Source organism: Notechis scutatus, chromosome Z, assembly GCF_049901735.1.
Source record: "Notechis scutatus isolate UNSWTSFEM ecotype Mainland chromosome Z, rNotScu1.2, whole genome shotgun sequence".
NCBI lineage: Eukaryota > Metazoa > Chordata > Lepidosauria > Squamata > Elapidae > Notechis > Notechis scutatus.
Genome location: NC_142025.1, coordinates 129,632,805 through 129,641,998, shown reverse-complemented (window position 1 = coordinate 129,641,998; position 9,194 = coordinate 129,632,805). Strand labels below are relative to the sequence as shown.

The 9,194-nt window shown below is 43.2% G+C and overlaps 1 pseudogene; it reads left to right on the top strand.

Annotated features, from left to right (window-relative positions):
* The first annotated feature begins 7,238 nt into the window (after nt 1–7,238).
* LOC148129274 (vomeronasal type-2 receptor 26-like) lies at nt 7,239–8,141 on the top strand (annotated as a pseudogene).
* The last annotated feature ends 1,053 nt before the right edge of the window (nt 8,142–9,194 follow it).

The following is a 9,194-nucleotide window of genomic DNA, read 5'->3' as shown; positions in this document are numbered from 1 at the left end:
AGCACAAACTGGAAGGAGACGTCGAATCAGAGACTGAGTAAGAGACTGACACGCCCCTTCAGGAAATATAAGGAGGCGTGTTAGCTCTAGAGCCCTGTTCGGATCAACTTGTTGATTTGCGTTTGCAGTTGGACAATTTATCCTGTTTGGAATTCATCTCTGATTTATAGTGCTGCTCGTTATCATAACTGGCTGACAGCTTCTGGGAAAACTGCCAACGACAAATTTAGTCAAAGGAAAGTTAACTCTGTTATTCCTGGTTTCTTCTGTTTGTATATTTCCTTTGGACATTTGGACTCTCACCTCATGGCCACAGGTGAGACAGAGCAGATAGATAGATAGATAGATAGATAGATAGATAGATAGATAGATAGATAGATAGATAGATAGATAGATAGATAGAAAGAAATAGTGTGAGATGATAGAGATAGAAATAGGGATAGGGACAGGGACATGGCTATAGACACCATAAAACCCTGATAAAATGCTCTCTTCTAAACTCCAGTTTAGAAGTCAAGATGTTCCACAGGAGTGCATCATGATAGAGAAGGCTGTAGTCCAGAGCCCCAATAGATGGAATTCTTTTAAAAATGGGAACATCAACAGAATTTTTCTCTCAAGCCCTACAAGATGAAGAGATGCAGACTTGGAAATAACCAGGCCTTCAATCATGGGTGGTTTAATTTTAGTTTTAGTGTGGTTACTCTGAAATGATTTTACAAACAACTCTGTTCTTAATTGCAACCAAATAATATTTTTTTTGTTCTGTTCATGCACTAGCCCAGAAGCCATGCATAGTCATACTATCTCAAGTTGTTCACACCTGTGACAGACTGTTATTGATTGTCTGGAAGAATAACATTTCTCAGAATTGTATGTGAAGCATTAAAACATGGTGGAAAAAAATCTTTATTATCTATTACAAATTCAGGAAATTTAAAAACCTCTCTTAAGTTGCAACATAAACTTTTTTCTTGTGGTCAATAATTTAAGGCTTCTATTTTACTTTCTGTGATGACCCGTAGTCTCTCAAAATAACCCAAAACCCAAAACATACATCAAAGTCCAGTAATGCCTTCAACTGAACCTCACTGTTTTATTAGGCACAGTTTAAAATCACAAAAGTAAATAATGAGGCAAAAAGAAAACCAAAACAAACCACATTGACGAGAGTTCCGAAGCAAGCCAAGATAATTAATGATACCTTCCAGGAAGATAACTGAGGAGAGTCCATGGGGAGAACGCCAGCAAAGAAAAACCTCTTTCAAAGAAAATACTAAACTTTGACTCCAGCAATTCTGACTACGCAGTTTCAAACTTATATACATAGCTTCCAGCTGCAAGCCACAAGGAGGATCATGGTAATCTCCTCCTGAGTAGACCTCACTTTTCCCTGATCCTCTCCTCCCTGTGTAATATAGGATGGAGAGGGGATGGGCCTGGATCCTCCTCTGATTGCTCAGCCAGCCTCTGCCCTTCCCCAGCCTCCTCTACCACTGCTGGAGCCACACTCCCACACCCTGATAGCTGTTCCTCTTCTTCCTAAGAGTCAGTCTCCACCAGGGGCATGACACTATCCCCCCCGCAGGGCCCCCTCCCCTGGGACCAGGTGGACAAGGACATTGAGGAAACTGAGCGTGAAAGTCCTGGACCAAACGAGGGGCATGAACATCAGTGGCATCGACCCAGGTGAAGTCCTCTGGTCCATAACCTTTCCATGCCACCAAATACTGAAATCGGCCTTGCAACTGGCATGAATCTCAGATGCTATCCACTTTGTACTACTCCTCTCCCAGAGGGGCTACTGGGGCCGGCTGTGATGAAGCCAGTCTATGCAGACTGTCGGCTGAGGCAGGGACTAACAGGAATTGATGAAAAACAGGATGGATATGCATGGTCTGTGGCAGGGAGAGATGATAAGTCACAGGATTGATCACTGCCTCGACAGGAAAAGGTCCCAAGTAACAGTGATCGAGCTTTTTCAATGGTCGCATCATTGGTAAGTATCAAGTACAGAGCCAAACCCGATTGCCTACCGCTAAAGGCGGAACATCACGACAATGTCGGTCTGCAAACCATTTATAGTCCTCCTTGGCTCTCTCTAGTTGATCGCAGACCATGTGGTGCACGGCTTTTAACTCCTGCAAGAACGTATCCACTGCCGGAACTGGGGAATCAGACGGGGCTAAAGGGAAAAGTCGTGGATGAAACCCATAGTTAGCAAAGAAAGGGTGGGTGTATGTTGAGCATTGTTATAAGTGAATTCTGCCACCAGCAGCACTTCCACCCAATTGTCTTGTTGAGTATTGCTGAAGCAGCGGAGGTACTGCTCCAAAATAGCATTCACTCTCTCTGTCTCCCCATCAGATGACAGACACACCTGAACCTGCAGTTTCATGAGTAGTGTCTGCCAGAAACCTAAATTGTACCCCCTGAACTGATACCATGCAGTCTGGTAACCCATGCAACTGGAAAACATGGGAGATAAACAATTGAGTCGTTATCTTGGCCGATGGAAGACCCGCACATGGAATAAAGTGGGCCATTTTAGTCAACATATCCACCACCACCAAAATAGTTGTGGCACCATTCGATGGTGGTAACTCAATGATGAAATCCAATGAAACTGCCCCCCCCCCGTTCTGGTACAGGCAAGGGCTGCAATAGACCAGGGGACTCACCAGGAACATACTTGGCTTGGCGACATATCCCACAGGGCGCCACATATCCCGACACATCATGTTTAAATCTTGGCCACCAAAATGTCCTAGAGATGAGGTGCAGTGTTTTGAACACCCCAAAGTGTCCCGTCGCTGGACTATCATGACATTGACATAGGATAAGGCCATGAAGAGGACCTCCAGACACATAAATGCAATCACGGAACCACAACAGGTCCCCAATATATGCCCAAGGAGTCTCTTGTCTCCCATTCTCATCCAATTCTTGATGTCGAGCTGCCACAAATAGGTCCTGCCTCTGCGCCTCCGAATTCTCACTCAGAGGTCCACAGGTTCCTCGGTGGCCACAAACTGCTACAACAGAATCACTGTCCGGGGCAAGATTTTTTCCTCCCTTCGGGTATACTCAGGCTTCCGAGATAGGGCATCGGTGCGTTGATTCCTTCCACTCGGAACATAGGTCACCCGGAAATCAAATCGAGCAAAGAATAAGGACCATCTCACCTGACACTGGTTCAATGTCCAAGCTGTACATAGGCGTTCCAAATTGTGATGATCCGTCCAAACCTCGATTTGGTGACAACCCCCCTCCATGTAGTGCTGCCATGTCTCAAAAGTGACCTTAACCGCCAATAGCTCCTTGTGCCAAATTGTATAGTTGCGCTCTGGAGCCGACAACTTCCGGGAATAATAAGTGCACGGGAACAAGGTGCCTGTGGGAGCATAGGCCTGGAGAAGCACCACACCAACAGCCACATCAGAAACATCTGTTTCCACCACAAATGGCTGGCCTGGTTTGAGGATAGGCTCGGAAGCAAAGGCTCGCCTTGAAAACTGCCTGCTCCTCAGCACCCCAATGGAACTTCCCCCCCTTCTTGAGCAGATTAGAAAGGGGAGCAGTCAAGGCAGCAAAGTGGGGAATAAATGTGCAGTAGTAGTTCGCAAACCCCAACAGTCGTTGCACATCCTTAACCCGCTGTGGAGGTTCCCATTCCTGCAACGATTGTATTTTTTCCAGGTCCATTTCCACCCCAGCGGGTGAAATACGATGTCCCAAGAAGTCAATCGTGGTTTGTGCAAACTGACACTTCTCACATTTAGCAAACAGGTGGTTATCATGCAAACGTTACAACACCAGCCACAAATGTTGCCAGTGTTCCTGCAGGGAGTGTGAGTAAATTAAAATGTCATCTAAATAAATTACCATGAATTCATCCAACAAGTCACGGAAAACATCGTGCATGAAATGCATGAACACAGCTGGGGCATTGGTTAAACCAAAAGGCATCACGGTATACTCAAAATGCTCGTACCTCATCCGGAAAGCTGTTTTCCACTTGTCCTCTGCATGAATGCAAACCAGATTGTAGGCCCCACGCAAGTCCAACTTCATAAAAATCTTAGCTTGACAAAGCCGCTCAATCAGTTCAGGGATGAGGGGAAGCGGGTACTGATTCCTCACTGTGATTGTATTCAACTTGCGGTAATCACAACAAAAACGTAGCTCCACAATTTCTTTTTTACAAAAAGCGCCGGTGCAGCCAATGGGGAGGTAGAAGGCCATATAAACCCTTTCTGGAGGTTCTTGTCAATAAAATCCAGCAACAGGGCCAACTCTGGTTCTGACAGGGAATATATCCGACCCACTGGCAATTTTGCATCGGGCAACAAGTTGATTGGACAGTCATATTCCCAATGCCTCCTTCTCCTCAAACACATCAGCAAAGTCCACCAACTCTGCAGGTATATCCACGTCCACGGGCATAGTCACACTCCCTACACAGGAGCACGAGCAATGGTTGGCACACTTCCTATCAAGGAACTGCACAGCTCCAGATGACCAGACAATCTGTGGATCATGGGCCTGTAACCACTCCAAACCTAGCACCACCGGAAAATGAGGCAATGTGGTAAGGTAGAACACGGTTTTCTGCACATGCTGCCCAATACGCATGCAAAGGGATTTGGTTGCAGCAACCACAGATCCCGAACGAAGGGGCCGACCATCAATAGTCTCTACCATTACCGGCAGGGACATCTGTTGCTGAGGAATGAACCACTGCTCTACAAAATGAGCATCCATGAAATTGGCTGTGGCCCCTGAGTCGACCAAAGCTTGGATCTCCACCACTCCCACACCAGTCATGAACACACTTGCTGTCAGCACAAGATGCTTCACCAATAACAATTGTGGTGGAGATGTCAAAGGTGGCGAGGATGGCAAGGTTGGTGAAGATGGCGGGCCTAAGGACTTTACACCCCGACCTACAGACCCCCGTAGGCCGAGCGATGCTCGTTTCCCGCCACTGTAGGCATCACTGCTGTGGATGTCTTAACAGGACACTTGGCCGCAAAATGGCCTCGATTGCCACAATAGAGGCATAAACCATCACAACGACGTCTCTCCTTTTCTACTTGAGGCAGGCTAGGGCGTCCACCCCCCAACTGCATGGGTTCCTCCAAAGGCACTTTCACCATCTTGCTAGAAACAGATACGGTCTCTGTCCGTCATTGCACCCATCGCTGCTGAAGTCTAGCATTGATACAAAGACACAGATCCATGAGCTCCTGAAGGATGCAAGGGCATTCAGTGTGCACCAACTCATCCAGGAGCTCTGATGACAAACCCTCCTGGAACTGGTCTAATAGTGCTGCCTCATTCCATTGTACATCCTGAGCAACCACCTGAAAACTAGCAATATAATCCATGAGTGTGCCACGCCCCTGCTTCAACTCTCTCAAACGTCTGTTTGCTGTTTGGCTTCGAACAGGGTCCTCAAACATGGCCTGAAACTGAGGGCAAAACTCGGCGTAATTGTCCAACACCTGGTTGGGCTGGGTCAAGAGGCATCGCCCAACATGCTGCAGAGCCTGACAACAAACTAATCAAAAACCCCACCTTATTCCGGTCAGTGGGAAAGTCCTCAGGCCAAAGGCTCATGTAAAGCTGGCACTGCCCAAAAAATGCTGGAAATTGGGCCAGCGAACCATCAAATTTATCTGGCACTGCCACTGGGCATTTTTGGCGTGGCTGGGCAGCTTGCATTTGTGCCACCTGTGCAGTCAAAAGAGCCACTTGCTGGCTTAACTGGGCAATCTCCGCTCTGAGCTGATCTATGGTCACCTCACAAAAAGCAAAAATAAGTTGAAGGGGTGGCTGGAGTCAAAAAGTGATGACCCGTAGTCTCTCAAAATAACCCAAAACCCAAAACATGCATTAAAGTCCAGTAATGCCTTCAACTGAACTTCACTGTTTTATTAGGCACAGTTTAAAGTCATAAAAGTAAATAATGAGGCAAAAAGAAAACCAAATCACATTGATGAGAGTTCTGAAGCAAGCCAAGATAATAAATCATACATTCCAGGAAGATAACCGAGGAGAGTCCATGGGAAGAACGCCAGCAAAGATAAACCTCTTTCAAATAAAATACTAAACTTTGACTCCAGCAATTCTGACTACGCAGTTATATCTATCCACCATTTGAAACAAAAACACTCATCTCCCCACTGCAAGCATTCATCAATATTTTTGTTTTTTTCCTTCTTTTTCCTGCCTGTTGCTCCACTATTGCAAGCTCTGTTTGCCAAATGTTATATTGGAACTCCCTATACAAAAAGGGATTTTCATAGAAAATACCAAAGAAGGAAGAAAAAACTTCAGCCAGTTTGTACTGAATACAGAAAGGAGTAACCTCTCAAAGACATCAATTGAAATTTGAAATGTTATTTTAAAATCTATATGATTTTTATTAAAATATTCAGAAATAAAAGATAAAGTAATATAAAGATAGGATTTAAAAAAAGCAAAACATATACATAAAAATGTAAAAAAAATATAAAAAGAAATAGAAAAAAGAAAAAGAAAAATATATAACGAAGTGACTTTAGATTTTCACTCAGTTATTTTAAAAAATCCTATTTTTCCCCTCATGAAAATTACATTATTTTGCATTAAAAGTCTGAGTTTTGCTTTTTAATAAAAGCATATTTCATAAAAGCATATGGTAGTAGGGAAGCAGATTGGATAGACAGTTCCTAATATATTGGTACCAGATACAAACTTTGTCAAAGCAAGCAATTCTATTCTTTTTAAGGCCCAGCCACTTTCTCTGTGTAATGGGAAATGCCATTTAGGTTACAGTAAGAACAAAATAGAAGGGAAGCCATTTTGCTGCTATAATTGGCGTCAATGTCCACAAAGCAAAATTTCTAACCAGGAGGGTAACATATAATTTCATTTTTCCCACTTAAAATACATTTATATCTATCTATGAGTAAAGAATGTGCCCAAAAATGTTTAGAAAATTGTGAAGAAGATTAAGTAGTCCACATAACAAATTGATCTAATGGAACATGGATACAAATTAATACAAATCAACTAGATTTTGATTATAAATAGTACCTCCCTGAACAAATAAGTTTGCAATGATGAAGTTATGGCAACTCTGCCAATGCATTTGATTTTCAGATATTAAAAACATTTTTGGAACATTGTATTATTGAAATCTGATTATTGTTATGTAATTTATGGAGTACTATTTTATTTTCAAGACCAGGATGACTGCTTTCAGTGTGCAGAAAATTAGTACTCCAGTGACATATGTTATATGCCTTCCCAAAGTTATAACATTCTTGAAGTATGAAGCAACCTTGGGAAACATTTTCATCAGCTTAGCTCTTTTCTTTTCTTTGGTTACAGTTGGTGTCTTCTGGATCTTTACTAAGCATCAGGACACTTCCATTGTCAAAGCCAACAACAGGGATCTCACATATGCTCTTCTTATGGTTCTTCTGTTATCATTTCTTTGTGTTTTTCTATTCATTGGGCAACCCAACAAAGTGACATATGTTTTCCACCAAACTGCCTTTGGCATCATCTTCTCAGTGGCTATTTCTTGTATTTTGAACAAAGCCTTCATTGTGGTTCTAGCTTTCATAGCCACCAAACCAGGATCCATGATGACCAAATGGGTGGGGGGAAAATTAGCAATGTTCATAGTGTTAGGCTGCTCATTTATTCAAGAAATCATTTGTGCTACATGGCTGACAAGCTCTCCCCCATTCCCAGATGCTAACATGAATTAAATGACAAAAGAAATAGATCTAGTGTGTAACGAGGGATCCAACTTCTTTTTCTACTGTGTCTTGGGATTTTTGGGCTTCCTTGCTTTTGTTAGTTTCACAGTGGCTTTCCTAGCAAGGAAATTGCCTGACACCTTTAATGAAGCCAAATTTATAACCTTCAGCATGTTGATCTTCTGCAGTGTGTGGTTATCCTTTGTTCCAACATATCTGAGCACAAAAGAAAAATATATGGTTGCTGTGGAGATCTTCTCCATTATAGCCTCTAGTGCTGGATTACTGATTTGCATATTTCCCTCCAAATGTTATATCATAGTTTTGAGGCCTGATATGAACAACAAAAATCAGCTAAGAAGACAAAATAACAGAATTGCATAAAATAGCATAAAGAGAAATAATAGTTTATGTTACCTTTGGGAAAGTAGATGTTGGGCCCGTTCCAGTCCCGACAATGTGTCAATGGCTCAGCGCTCTATGCCAGCAGCACTCCGTGCTGACAATGGGACTATGACTGCCACAGTGGTGATTTATTTCCACAACATTTCATTCTGGGGCATGGTCCACTCCTGCATGATGGCATCCTGCTATGTGGCATGGAGGCGGCATATTGGCTGTGCCAATAGCCTCCGCGTTCCACCCTGGAGTCGGTTGGTGGGGGGGAAAGATTATTTGTGATTACACCAGCTGCTGCAAGCAGTCCAGGAAATTGTTTGTATATTACTTTGCTGCAAAAGGTTAAGGGATGGATTAACTAGAGCATTTAGGCATGGGGTAGAGGTGCATGGGTGTAGCTAAAGGGTGTGGTACTATTATTATGTGTTAATTGGAGGGAGGGTATAAAGTCAGTGTGGAGAGGCAATTGCTCTCAATGCAGACTTTAAACAGATCCTTGTTACTGTTATTACTGAATGCCATCTGGAAATCTTACATTAAACCTTGTCATTGTGTTCTACTATTTGTGAGTACCGTGATTTATGGAAAGTGTGTCCAGTGTCTGACAGGTTGTGACAGAAAGTCAGTGTTGCAAAAAACATTTATTTTGTTTTGTTTGCATCTTCTGTGTGGAGTGAAGTGTTAAAGAGTGGAGATTATGGCAGAGGGGAAGGAGCCTAGTTTGTTAGGAGAAGGTTTGTCAGCGGAAGAAGATATGGAAGTAGCCGAGGAAGCAAAAAAGGAAGCCAGCAGGGCCCATTTGGAGAAGGAAGATGAAAGGAATGAAGGACAGTTAAGGCCAGGTCCTGCTCCATTAGCAGTACAACCGAAAGCTTCTAAACATCAGAAGGAGGTTAGGTTGAGCAAACCTAGTAGAAAGAAGATGTTTCTGTTCCAGCCAGGACATAGGGCCATAAATTGTCCAATACCACCATTGTCAATACCATATTTGTCTCAAGACTTGCCTTCACTTAATACTAGTAAATCAAGATCGAAGAT